The following is an 11,808-nucleotide window of genomic DNA, read 5'->3' as shown; positions in this document are numbered from 1 at the left end:
AGAAACCCCAAGAACACTGTTTCAAGGCTAGAGGGATCCTGAGGTCACTGTAGCTACACGAAAGAGCTCCGTGGACCAAAAATCAACTCGAGATGAGAGGTTAGTCCCTGGCTTCGACGCCAGAGGAAACCACCTTACGACAAGCACCTCAAGAGGAGGCTTCTCTCAGCTCTAGGTATGTGAGAGGGACCCTGAGTTTGCGGCCTCAAGTGGAAAGGACACCGCGATGCCCTGACTCGAAATAAGGCCGGATATCCCTGCAGTGACTTGAATCCAGGCTCGTCTTGCATCTCCCAAGACGAAAGGATATCTGAATCCCCTGTGGAGACCACAGAGAAAGACCTAGTTCCCCACCTCACCGCGACCGGAGGCCTCACATCCTTTGAAAACTCCAGAGGTACGCAGAGATCAGTGCTTCCAAAGGAGACGATTCCTGACTCCTCGTGAAACTTGATAGGAGTCCCAGGATTCCTGTGGCACGTGGAAAGGGACGCTTGGTCTCCCGCCTCAGCTGGAGAGGCGTCCCAATTGCCCTGCCAAGCCTCGAGGAGAATCCCGAGTTGTCCCTCGCAACTAGGAAGGAGTCCTGCCGTCGCTGAATAAACACGTGGGTGGAAGGGCCATCCCCGTCGTAACTCGAGAATATACCCCAGGTTCCCGCCGCAACTCGAGAAAAACCATGAGACTTCCCCCTCGCCGTGAGATGAGGCCCGATTCCCCTGCACTGCATGCAGAGCAATTCCGTGTTGCACATCACACATGAAACGAGCCTTGATTTCCTTGATGGCACTCCAGAGAAACCCCAAGAACACTGTTTCAAGGCTAGAGGGATCCTGAGGTCACTGTAGCAACACGAAAGAGCTCCCTGGACCAAAAATCAACTCGAGGTAAGAGGGTATTCCCTGGCTTCGACTCCAGAGGAATACCACCTTACCACAAGCACCTCAAGAGGAGGCTTCTCTCAGCTCTAGGTATGTGAGAGGGACCCTGAGTTTGCGGCCTCAAGTGGAATGGACACCGCGATGCCCTGACTCGAAATAAGGCCGGATATCCCTGCAGTGACTTGAATGCAGGCTCGTCTTGCATCTCCCAAGACGAAAGGATGTCTGAATCCCCTGTGGAGACCACAGAGAAAGACCTAGTTCCCCACCTCATCGCGACCGGAAGCCTCACATCCTTTGAAAACTCCAGAGGTACGCGGAGATCAGTGCCTCCAAAGGAGACGATTCCTGACTCCTCGTGAAACTTGATAGGAGTCCCAGGATTCCTGTGGCACGTGGAAAGGGACGCTTGGTCTCCCGCCTCAGCTGGAGAGGCGTTCCAATTGCACTGCTAAGCCTCGAGGAGAATCCCGAGTTGTCCCTCGCAACTAGGCAGGAGTCTTGACGTCGCTGAACAAACACGTGTGTGGAAGGGCCATCCCCGTCGTAACTCGAGAATATACCCCAGGTTCCCACCGCAACTCGAGAAAAACCATGAGACTTCCCCCTCGCCGCGAGATGAGGCCCGATTCCCCTGCACTGCATGCAGAGCAATTCCGTGTTGCACATCACACATGAAAGGAGCCTTGATTTCCTTGATGGCACTCCAGAGAAACCCCAAGAATACTGTTTCAAGCCTAGAGGGATCCTGAGGTCACTGTAGCCACACGAAAGAGCTCCGTGGACCAAAAATCAACTCGAGATGAGAGGTTAGTCCCTGGCTTCGACTCCAGAGGAATACCACCTTACCACAAGCACCTCAAGAGGAGGCTTCTCTCAGCTCTAGGTATGTGAGAGGGACCCTGAGTTTGCGGCCTCAAGTGAATGGACACCGCGATGCCCTGACTCAAAATAAGGCCGGATATCCCTGCAGTGACTTGATTGAAGGCTCGTCTTGCATCTCCCAAGACGAAAGGATGTCTGAATCCCCTGTGGGGACCAGAGAGAAAGACCTAGTTCCCCACCTCATCGCGACCGGAGGCCTCACATCCTTTGAAAACTCCAGAGGTACGCGGAGATCAGTGCCTCCAAAGGAGCCGATGCCTGACTCCTCGTGAAACTTGATAGGAGTCCCAGGATTCCTGTGGCACGTGGAAAGGGACCCTTGGTCTCCCGCCTCAGCTGGAGAGGCGTCCCAATTGCCCTGCCAAGTCTCGAGGAGAATCCCGAGTTGTCCCTCGCAACTAGGCAGGAGTCCTGGCGTCGCTGAACAAACACGTGTGTGAAAGGGCCATCCCCGTCGTAACTCGAGAATATACCCCAGGTTCCCGCCGCAACTCGAGAAAAACCATGAGACGTCCCCCTCGCCGTGAGATAAGGCCAGATTCCCCTGCAGTGCGTGCAGAGCAATTCCGTGCTGCACATCACACATGAAAGGAGCCTTGATTTCCTTGATGGCACTCCAGAGAAACCCCAAGAACACTGTTTCAAGGCTAGAGGGATCCTGAGGTCACTGTAGCTACACGAAAGAGCTCCATGGAACAAACATCAACTCGAGATGAGAGGTTAGTCCCTGGCTTCGACTCCAGAGGAAACCATCTTACCACAAGCACCTCAAGAGGAGGCTTCTCTCAGCTCTAGGTATGTGAGAGGGACCCTGAGTTTGTGACCTCAAATGGAATGGACACCGCAATGCCCTGACTCGAAATAATTCCGCATATCCCTGCAGTGACTTGAATGCAGGCTCGTCTTGCATCTCCCAAGATGAAAGGATGTCTGAATCCCCTGTGGAGACCACAGAGAAAGACCTAGATCCCCACTTCATCGCGACCGGAGGCCTCACAAACTTTGAAAATTCCAGAGGTACACTGAGATCAGTGCCTCCAAAGGAGACGATGCCTGACTCCTCGTGAAATTTGATAGGAGTCCCAGGATTCCTGTGGCACGTGGAAAGGGACACTTGGTCTCCCGCCTCAGCTGGAGAGGCGTCCCAATTGCCCTGCCAAGCCTCGAGGAGAATCCCGAGTTGTCCCTCGCAACTAGGCAGGAGTCCTGACGTCGCTGAACAAACACGTGGGTGGAAGGGCCATCCCCGTCGTAACTCGAGAATATACCCCAGGTTCCCGCCGCAACTCGAGAAAAACCATGAGAATTCCCCCTCGCCGCGAGATGAGGCCCGATTCCCCTGCACTGCGTGCAGAGCAATTCCGTGTTGCACATCACACATGAAAGTATCCTTGATTTCCTTGATGGCACTCCAGAGAAACCCCAAGAACACTGTTTCAAGGCTAGAGGGATCCTGAGGTCACTGTAGCCACACGAAAGAGCTCCGTGGACCAAAAATCAACTCGAGATGAGAGGTTAGTCCCTGGCTTCGACTCCAGAGGAATACCACCTTACCACAAGCACCTCAATAGGAGGCTTCTCTCAGCTCTAGGTATGTGAGAGGGACCCTGAGATTGCGGCCTCAAGTGAATGGACATCGCGATGCCCTGACTCAAAATAAGCCGGATATCCCTGCAGTGACTTGAATGCAGGCTCGTCTTGCATCTCCCAAGACGAAAGGATGTCTGAATCCCCTGTGGAGACCACAGAGAAAGACCTAGTTCACCACCTCATCGCGACCGGAGGCCTCACATCCTTTGAAAACTCCAGAGGTACGCGGAGATCAGTGCCTCCAAAGGAGACGACGCCTGACTCCTCGTGAAACTTGATAGGAGTCCCAGGATTCCTGTGGCACGTGGAACGGGACCCTTGGTCTCCCGCCTCAGCTGGAGAGACGTCCCAATTGCCCTGCCATGCCTCGAGGAGAATCCCGAGTTGTCCCTCGCAACTAGGCAGGAGTCCTGACGTTGCTGAACAAACACGTGGGTTGAAGGGCCATCCCCGTCGTAACTCGAGAATATACCCCAGGTTCCCGCCGCAACTCGAGAAAAACCATGAGACTTCCCCCTCGCCGCAAGATGAGGCCCGATTCCCCTGCACTGCATTCAAAGCAATTCCGTATTGCACATCAAACATGAAAGGAGCCTTGATTTCCTTGATGGCACTGCAGAGAAACCCCAAGAACACTGTTTCAAGGCTAGAGGGATCCTGAGGTCACTGTAGCTACACGAAAGAGCTCCGTGGACCAAAAATCAACTCGAGATGAGAGGTTAGTCCCTGGCTTCGACGCCAGAGGAAACCACCTTACCACAAGCACCTCAAGAGGAGGCTTCTCTCAGCTCTAGGTATGTGAGAGGGACCCTGAGTTTGCGGCCTCAAGTGGAAAGGACACCGCGATGCCCTGACTCGAAATAAGGCCGGATATCCCTGCAGTGACTTGAATCCAGGCTCGTCTTGCATCTCCCAAGACGAAAGGATATCTGAATCCCCTGTGGAGACCACAGAGAAAGACCTAGTTCCCCACCTCACCGCGACCGGAGGCCTCACATCCTTTGAAAACTCCAGAGGTACGCAGAGATCAGTGCTTCCAAAGGAGACGATTCCTGACTCCTCGTGAAACTTGATAGGAGTCCCAGGATTCCTGTGGCACGTGGAAAGGGACGCTTGGTCTCCCGCCTCAGCTGGAGAGGCGTCCCAATTGCCCTGCCAAGCCTCGAGGAGAATCCCGAGTTGTCCCTCGCAACTAGGAAGGAGTCCTGCCGTCGCTGAATAAACACGTGGGTGGAAGGGCCATCCCCGTCGTAACTCGAGAATATACCCCAGGTTCCCGCCGCAACTCGAGAAAAACCATGAGACTTCCCCCTCGCCGTGAGATGAGGCCCGATTCCCCTGCACTGCATGCAGAGCAATTCCGTGTTGCACATCACACATGAAACGAGCCTTGATTTCCTTGATGGCACTCCAGAGAAACCCCAAGAACACTGTTTCAAGGCTAGAGGGATCCTGAGGTCACTGTAGCAACACGAAAGAGCTCCCTGGACCAAAAATCAACTCGAGGTAAGAGGGTATTCCCTGGCTTCGACTCCAGAGGAATACCACCTTACCACAAGCACCTCAAGAGGAGGCTTCTCTCAGCTCTAGGTATGTGAGAGGGACCCTGAGTTTGCGGCCTCAAGTGGAATGGACACCGCGATGCCCTGACTCGAAATAAGGCCGGATATCCCTGCAGTGACTTGAATGCAGGCTCGTCTTGCATCTCCCAAGACGAAAGGATGTCTGAATCCCCTGTGGAGACCACAGAGAAAGACCTAGTTCCCCACCTCATCGCGACCGGAGGCCTCACATCCTTTGAAAACTCCAGAGGTACGCGGAGATCAGTGCCTCCAAAGGAGACGATTCCTGACTCCTCGTGAAACTTGATAGGAGTCCCAGGATTCCTGTGGCACGTGGAAAGGGACACTTGGTCTCCCGCCTCAGCTGGAGAGGCGTCCCAATTGCCCTGCCAAGCCTCGAGGAGAATCCCGAGTTGTCCCTCGCAACTAGGCAGGAGTCCTGACGTCGCTGAACAAACACGTGGGTGGAAGGGCCATCCCCGTCGTAACTCGAGAATATACCCCAGGTTCCCGCCGCAACTCGAGAAAAACCATGAGAATTCCCCCTCGCCGCGAGATGAGGCCCGATTCCCCTGCACTGCGTGCAGAGCAATTCCGTGTTGCACATCACACATGAAAGTATCCTTGATTTCCTTGATGGCACTCCAGAGAAACCCCAAGAACACTGTTTCAAGGCTAGAGGGATCCTGAGGTCACTGTAGCCACACGAAAGAGCTCCGTGGACCAAAAATCAACTCGAGATGAGAGGTTAGTCCCTGGCTTCGACTCCAGAGGAATACCACCTTACCACAAGCACCTCAATAGGAGGCTTCTCTCAGCTCTAGGTATGTGAGAGGGACCCTGAGATTGCGGCCTCAAGTGAATGGACATCGCGATGCCCTGACTCAAAATAAGCCGGATATCCCTGCAGTGACTTGAATGCAGGCTCGTCTTGCATCTCCCAAGACGAAAGGATGTCTGAATCCCCTGTGGAGACCACAGAGAAAGACCTAGTTCACCACCTCATCGCGACCGGAGGCCTCACATCCTTTGAAAACTCCAGAGGTACGCGGAGATCAGTGCCTCCAAAGGAGACGACGCCTGACTCCTCGTGAAACTTGATAGGAGTCCCAGGATTCCTGTGGCACGTGGAACGGGACCCTTGGTCTCCCGCCTCAGCTGGAGAGACGTCCCAATTGCCCTGCCATGCCTCGAGGAGAATCCCGAGTTGTCCCTCGCAACTAGGCAGGAGTCCTGACGTTGCTGAACAAACACGTGGGTTGAAGGGCCATCCCCGTCGTAACTCGAGAATATACCCCAGGTTCCCGCCGCAACTCGAGAAAAACCATGAGACTTCCCCCTCGCCGCAAGATGAGGCCCGATTCCCCTGCACTGCATTCAAAGCAATTCCGTATTGCACATCAAACATGAAAGGAGCCTTGATTTCCTTGATGGCACTGCAGAGAAACCCCAAGAACACTGTTTCAAGGCTAGAGGGATCCTGAGGTCACTGTAGCTACACGAAAGAGCTCCGTGGACCAAAAATCAACTCGAGATGAGAGGTTAGTCCCTGGCTTCGACGCCAGAGGAAACCACCTTACCACAAGCACCTCAAGAGGAGGCTTCTCTCAGCTCTAGGTATGTGAGAGGGACCCTGAGTTTGCGGCCTCAAGTGGAAAGGACACCGCGATGCCCTGACTCGAAATAAGGCCGGATATCCCTGCAGTGACTTGAATCCAGGCTCGTCTTGCATCTCCCAAGACGAAAGGATATCTGAATCCCCTGTGGAGACCACAGAGAAAGACCTAGTTCCCCACCTCACCGCGACCGGAGGCCTCACATCCTTTGAAAACTCCAGAGGTACGCAGAGATCAGTGCTTCCAAAGGAGACGATTCCTGACTCCTCGTGAAACTTGATAGGAGTCCCAGGATTCCTGTGGCACGTGGAAAGGGACGCTTGGTCTCCCGCCTCAGCTGGAGAGGCGTCCCAATTGCCCTGCCAAGCCTCGAGGAGAATCCCGAGTTGTCCCTCGCAACTAGGAAGGAGTCCTGCCGTCGCTGAATAAACACGTGGGTGGAAGGGCCATCCCCGTCGTAACTCGAGAATATACCCCAGGTTCCCGCCGCAACTCGAGAAAAACCATGAGACTTCCCCCTCGCCGTGAGATGAGGCCCGATTCCCCTGCACTGCATGCAGAGCAATTCCGTGTTGCACATCACACATGAAACGAGCCTTGATTTCCTTGATGGCACTCCAGAGAAACCCCAAGAACACTGTTTCAAGGCTAGAGGGATCCTGAGGTCACTGTAGCAACACGAAAGAGCTCCCTGGACCAAAAATCAACTCGAGGTAAGAGGGTATTCCCTGGCTTCGACTCCAGAGGAATACCACCTTACCACAAGCACCTCAAGAGGAGGCTTCTCTCAGCTCTAGGTATGTGAGAGGGACCCTGAGTTTGCGGCCTCAAGTGGAATGGACACCGCGATGCCCTGACTCGAAATAAGGCCGGATATCCCTGCAGTGACTTGAATGCAGGCTCGTCTTGCATCTCCCAAGACGAAAGGATGTCTGAATCCCCTGTGGAGACCACAGAGAAAGACCTAGTTCCCCACCTCATCGCGACCGGAGGCCTCACATCCTTTGAAAACTCCAGAGGTACGCGGAGATCAGTGCCTCCAAAGGAGACGATTCCTGACTCCTCGTGAAACTTGATAGGAGTCCCAGGATTCCTGTGGCACGTGGAAAGGGACGCTTGGTCTCCCGCCTCAGCTGGAGAGGCGTTCCAATTGCACTGCTAAGCCTCGAGGAGAATCCCGAGTTGTCCCTCGCAACTAGGCAGGAGTCCTGACGTCGCTGAACAAACACGTGTGTGGAAGGTCCATCCCCGTCGTAACTCGAGAATATACCCCAGGTTCCCGCTGCAACTCGAGAAAAGCCATGAGACGTCCCCCTCGCCGCGAGATGAGGCCCGATTCCCCTGCACTGCGTGCAGAACAATTCCGTGTTGCACATCACACATGAAAGGAGCCTTGATTTCCTTGATGGCACTCCAGAGAAACCCCAAGAACACTCTTTCAAGGCTAGAGGGATCCTGAGGTCACTGTAGCAACACGAACGAGCTCTGTGGACCAAAAATCAACTCGAGATAAGAGGGTAGTCCCTGGCTTCGACTCCAGAGGAATACCACCTTACCACAAGCACCTCAAGAGGAGGCTTCTCTCAGCTCTAGGTATGTGAGAGGGACCCTGAATTTGTGGCCTCAAGTGGAATGGACACCGAAACGCCCTGACTCGACATAAGGCCGGATATCCCTGCACTGACTTGAATGCAGGCTCGTCTTGCATCTCCCAAGACGAAAGGATGTCTGAATCCCCTGTGGAGACCACAGAGAAAGACCTAGTTCCCCACCTCATCGCGACCGGAGGCCTCACATCCTTTGAAAACTCCAGAGGTACGCGGAGCTCAGTGCCTCCAAAGGAGACGATGCCTGACTCCTCGTGAAACTTGATAGGAGTCCCAGGATTCCTGTGGCACGTGGAAAGGGACACTTGGTCTCCCGCCTCAGGTGGAGATGCATCCCAGTTGCCCTACCAAACCTCGAGGAGAATCCCGAGTTGTCCCTTGCAACTAGGCAGGAGTCCTGACGTCGCTGAACAAACACGTGGTTGGAAGGGCCATCCCCGTCGTAACTCGAGAATATACCCCAGGTTCCCGCCGCAACTCGAGAAAAACCATGAGACTTGCCCCTCGCCGCGAGATGAGGCCCGATTCCCCTGCAATGCGTGCAGAGCAATTCCGTGTTGCACATCACACATGAAAGGAGCCTTGATTTCCTTGATGGCACTCCAGAGAAACCCCAAGAACACTCTTTCAAGGCTAGAGGGATCCTGAGGTCACTGTAGCAACACGAAAGAGCTCTGTGGACCAAAAATCAACTCGAGATGAGAGGTTAGTCCCTGGCTTCGACTCCAGAGGAATACCACCTTACCACAAGCACCTCAAGAGGAGGCTTCTCTCAGCTCTAGGTATTTGAGAGGGACCCTGAGTTTGCGGCCACAAGTGGAATGGACACCGCGATGCCCTGACTCGAAATAAGGCCGGATATCCCTGCAGTGACTTGAATGCAGGCTCGTCTTGCATCTCCGAAGACGAAAGGATGTCTGAATCCCCTGTGGAGACCACAGAGAAAGACCTAGTTCGCCACCTCATCGTGACCGGAGGCCTCACATCCTTTGAAAACTCCAGAGGTGCGCGGAGATCAGTGCCTCCAAAGGAGACGATACCTGACTCCTCGTGAAACTTGATAGGAGTCCCAGGATTCCTGTGGCACGTGGAAAGGGACCCTTGGTCTCCCGCCTCAGCTGGAGAGGCGTCCCAATTGCCCTGCCAATCCTCGAGGAGAATCCCGAGTTGTCCCTCGCAACTAGGCAGGAGTCCTGACGTCGTTGAACAAACACGTGTGTGGAAGGGCCATCCCCGTTGTAACTCGAGAATATACCCCAGGTTCCCGCTGCAACTCGAGAAAAACCATGAGACTTCCCCCTTGCCGCGAGATGAGGCCCGATTCCCCTGCACTGCGTGCAGAGCAATTCCGTGTTGCACATCACACATGAAAGGAGCCTTGATTTCCTTAATGGCACTCCAGAGAAACCCCAAGAGCAGTGTTTCAAGGCTAGAGGGATCCTGAGTCCACTGTAGCAACACGAAAGAGCTCCGTGGACCAAAAATCAACTCGAGATGAGAGGTTAGTCCCTGGCTTCGACTCCAGAGGAATACCACCTTACGACAAGCACCTCAAGAGGAGGCTTCTCTCAGCTCTATGTATGTGAGAGGGACCCTGAGTTTGCGGCCTCAAGTGGAATGGACACCGCGATGCCCTGATTCGAAATAAGGCCGGATATCCTTGCAGTGACTTGAATGCACGCTCGTCTTGCATCTCCCAAGATGAAAGGATGTCTGAATCCCTTGTGGAGACGACAGAGGAAGACCTAGTTCCCCACCTCATCGCGACCGGAGGCCTCACATCCCTTGAAAACTCCAGAGGTACGCGGAAATCAGTGCCTCCAAGGAAGACGATGCCTGACTCCTCATGAAACTTGATAGGAGTCCCAGGATTCCTGTGTCACGTGGAAAGGGACCCTTGGTCTCAAGCTCAGCTGGAGAAGCGTTCCAATTGCCCTGCCAAGCCTCGAGGAGAATCCCGAGTTGTCCCTCGCAACTAGGAAGGAGTCCTGACGTCGCTGAATAAACACGTGGGTGGAAGGGCCATCCCTGTCGTAACTCGAGAATATACCCCAGGTTCTCGCCGCAACTCGAGAAAAACCATGAGACTTCCCCCTCGCCGTTAGATGAGGCCCGATTCCCCTGCACTGCCTGCAGAGCAATTCCGTGTTGCACATGAAACATGAAAGAAGCCTTGATTTCCTTGATGGCACTCCAGAGAAACCCCAAGAACACTGTTTCATGGCTAGAGGTATCCTGAGGTCACTGTAGCAACATGAAAGAGCTCCGTGGACCAAAAATCAACTCGAGATGATAGGTTAGTCCCGGGCTTCAGCTCCAGAGGAATACCACCTTACCACAATCACCTCAAGAGGAGGCTTCTCGCAGCTCTAGGTATGTGAGAGGGACCCTGAGTTTGCGGCCTCAAGTGGAATGGACACCGCGATTCCCTGACTCGAATTAAGGCCGCATATCCCTGCAGTGACTTGAATGCAGGCTCGTCTTGCATCTCCCAACATGAAAGGATGTCTGAATCCCCTGTGGAGACCACAGAGAAAGACCTAGTTTCCCACCTCATCGCTATCGGAGGCCTCACATCCTTTGAAAAGTCCAGAGGTACGCGGAGATTAGTGCCTCCTAAGGAGCCGATGCCTGTCTTCTCGTGAAACTTGATAGGAGTCCCAGGATTCCTGTGGCACGTGGAAAGGGACCCTTGGTCTGCCGCCTCAGCTGGAGAGGCGTCCCAATTGCCCTGCCAAGTCTCGAGGAGCATCCCAAGTTGTCCCTCGCAACTAGGCAGGAGTCCTGACGTCGCTGAACAAACACGTGGGTGGAAGGGCCATCCCCGTCGTAACTCGAGAATATACCCCAGGTTCCCGCCGCAACTCGAGAAAAACCATGAGACTTCCCCCTCGCCGTAAAATGAGGCCCGATTCCCCTGCACTGCGTGCAGAGCAATTCCGTGTTGCACATCACACATGAAAGGAGCCTTGATTTCCTTGATGGCACTCCAGAGAAACCCCAAGAACACTGTTTCAAGGCTAGAGGGATCCTGAGGTCACTGTAGCAACAAGAAAGATCTCCGTGGACAAAAAATGAACTCGAGATGAGAAGTTAGTCACTGGCTTCGACTCCAGAGGAATACCACCTTACCACAAGCACCTCAAGAGGAGGCTTCTCTCAGCTCTAGGTATGTGAGAGGGACCCTGAGTTTGCGGCCTCAAGTGGAATGGACACCGCGATTCCCTTACTCGAATTAAGGCCGCATATTCCTGCAGTGACTTGAATGCAGGCTCGTCTTGCATCTCCCAAGACGAAAGGATGTCTGAATCCCCTGTGGAGACCACAGAGAAAGACCTAGTTCCCCACCTCATCGCGACCGGAGGCCTCACATCCTTTGAAAACTCCAGAGCTACGCGGAGATCAGTGCCTCCAAAGGAGACGATGCCTGACTCCTCGTGAAAATTGATAGGAGTCCCAGTATTCCTGTGGCACGTGGAAAGGGACCCTTGGTCTCCCGCCTCAGCTGGAGAGGCGTCCCAATTGCCCTGCCAATCCTCGAGGAGAATCCCGAGTTGTCCCTCGCAACTAGGCAGGAGTCCTGACGTCGCTGAACAAACACGTGTGTGGAAGGGCCATCCCCGTGGTAACTCGAGAATATACCCCAGGTTCCCGCCACAACTCGAGA

This window comes from Cervus elaphus, chromosome 33, assembly GCF_910594005.1.
Source record: "Cervus elaphus chromosome 33, mCerEla1.1, whole genome shotgun sequence".
NCBI classification, from domain to species: domain Eukaryota; kingdom Metazoa; phylum Chordata; class Mammalia; order Artiodactyla; family Cervidae; genus Cervus; species Cervus elaphus.
This window is presented reverse-complemented; position numbering follows the sequence as displayed.